Raw genomic sequence first — 2551 nt, 5'->3', positions numbered from 1 at the left:
TTTATAATTTTTTAAGCGATTTTGAAGTAATATATATTATTTCGTTCTCCCAATTTATGCGGCATAGATATAATTTCAAAAATAAATTATTTTTATATCTTTTAAATATTTTAAATTGTTAATTATTATAATTTGTAGTACCTTTTACGTAATTTTAAAATAATTTTTGTTACTTCTCATGTCCCAATTTATGTGGTATTGATATAATTTCGAGAGTTAGCCAATTTTATTTGTCTTTTAAATTTCGAAGTTGTTAATTATTGTGATTTATATACTTTTTATGTCATTGTCAAATAATAAATGTCATTTCCCCTAACCCATTTAATGTGTCACAGATAGAATTTTGAAAGTCAAATGTTTTTTTTATATTAATTTTAAATATTTTAACTTATTAATTATTGTGATTTAAAGTATTATTACTGTAATTTTCAAATATATAACAGGCTAAAAAAGAAATGTAAGACAAAATTAAAAGGAAAAAAGTGTAGAATTAATGGTCAATTAATGTGATGCAAATGAAATTTGAATAGGCAGCTAAGTGTTGTATATATTATTTTTTAAAAATTAAGTTGTTAATTATTGTGACTTATAGTACTATTATGTTTTTAACATCATTTTTATAAATAACATATGTTTCTTCTTTTATCTTAATTTATGTGGCACAATAGAATTTAGAGAGTTAATCATATTTTATATGATTTTTCAATATTTGATTTCAATAATTATAATAATTTATAGTACTTTTTATATAAACTTTAAATAATATATGTTATTTCTTCTATCCTAATTTATGTGACATTAATAGAATTTTGAGTGTCGGTAATTTTTTAATACTATTTTTAAATATTAGTAATGAACAATCATATTATCATTTAAATTTAGCCTTAGTAATGAAATATGAAATATTAAATTTTATTAGTTAATTTTATTCTACATGATCTGAAACACAATAACAAAGAGCCTAAAATAACTACAAATGAATACTAAATATGTCTACCAAAAAATAAAGGAATAGTACTAAATATTATTGATGGGACGTGTGGGTTTGAGTAAGTGCTAACATCAGCACTTTTATGCCTTTAAGGCATTGAAAAAATCCTCACATTTCAATATATTTACCAATATGTACCAAATTACCCTTGTCTAGGAAATTATCAACAAAAGGACACAATAGGAATTAGAGGGAAAAAATCATGAAATGCGAATTGTATAAGCATTCACAGCAAAGTATATAGCAGAATTAGATAGTAACTTACCAAATTACCCTTGTACGTCTAGGAAGCAAGTATGTTGACGAACAGCTGCTTCCTAGACTTTTCTATATATTAGTAATTAGTAATTAGAACACGAACTTAGTGGGCTTTGATTTAACTTTTTTTGCTATGTTGTGATATTGTGATGAGGCAACTAGGATCTGTGAAAAATAGCCAGATTGGATTCAGGTGAGAATAATTTTGTATTGGATGTCTTTTAGAATTTAGTAATTACTCGGGGGAAGTAATTATTGGATAATAAGATATACCAACACCATTAATTCATGTCCATCTGTGAAGCAAAAATGCAACAACGACTGACGGCCACTTTGTGCTCTCTTGTTAATGTTATCACTATTTGAAATGTAACTGCAAAGATTATTTTCTTCATTCAAATGTAAACTCAAGAAGTTCTTCACACAATCTAAACTCCATTGTTGATCGAGTATTAGACTTTTTTATTAATCTTGCACGAGTTTGTTTTGAATATGAGAGCATGCATCCCAATATTAGGGGAATTAAAGAAGCTAAGGTAGTTTATGTGTGTTGCATAATGGGGGCATGATGCATCATCTCGTCAGGCTGTTGGGGTAATTGAATGTCCAAAATCTCTACTCTCCGGTTCATTTTTTTCCTGATTCTTATGGCTATATCTGCCGGATCAAACCGCCCCATTATGCTTATTCTCTTCTCTTGCTTCTCAATCAGATGCATCTCTATTTCTACACATATATAATAGAGTTTAATTTAATTTAGATCCATCAATAAAGAATTATATATGCCAGCTTACCTTTCATTCGCAGAATGATTCTTCTCATTTTCTTGCAACAACAAGGGCAATCTAGATTAACCCGCATCACCATGCATACCTGCTGCCATTATATATATATATATATATATCAATTACAATTATAATTATATATGTACGTACGTTCCAAAAATTATATATGATATATTGGAGTAGTTACCTGTCCTGACATGAAATAAAGGTACAATGTTATGTTATGTTTGGACGAAACCTCAATTTTTAGTGATGATATATGAATCTTAGCCTTTTGTAATAATACTAATACTAGCTAGAGGAATCATTCTATTAATTACTTGGCCCGCTAAGAAGCCTTTGGAATGAGGGATACGTTACGTCATGCCACAAATAGAATTTACTAGGCATTTTCAAGGGTAGGTGTTACCTAATATTAGATTCATCAAAATTCCATTCTTTTCTTGAACTCAAACCACACCCATTAAGAAATGTGACAAGCTCATTTTACCTAATTCTTACTTCTAATTATCGTCAG

General features: G+C 27.8%; 1 long non-coding RNA gene across 1 annotated transcript; it reads right to left on the bottom strand.

Annotated features, from left to right (window-relative positions):
- Nucleotides 1–1504: 1504 nt before the first annotated feature.
- On the bottom strand, nucleotides 1505–2262 carry LOC125867903 (uncharacterized). Its single transcript, XR_007446686.1, has 3 exons — nucleotides 2222–2262; nucleotides 2044–2122; nucleotides 1505–1975 (listed from the first exon to the last, which is right to left on the bottom strand). It is a non-coding gene; the product is annotated as an uncharacterized LOC125867903 (long non-coding RNA).
- Between the last annotated feature and the right edge of the window lie 289 nt (nucleotides 2263–2551).

Source organism: Solanum stenotomum, chromosome 6 (assembly GCF_019186545.1).
Source record: "Solanum stenotomum isolate F172 chromosome 6, ASM1918654v1, whole genome shotgun sequence".
In the NCBI taxonomy this organism is placed as follows: Eukaryota; Viridiplantae; Streptophyta; class Magnoliopsida; order Solanales; family Solanaceae; genus Solanum; species Solanum stenotomum.
The sequence above is the reverse complement of the archived record's forward strand: the minus strand, read 5'-3'. Positions and strand labels throughout refer to the sequence as shown.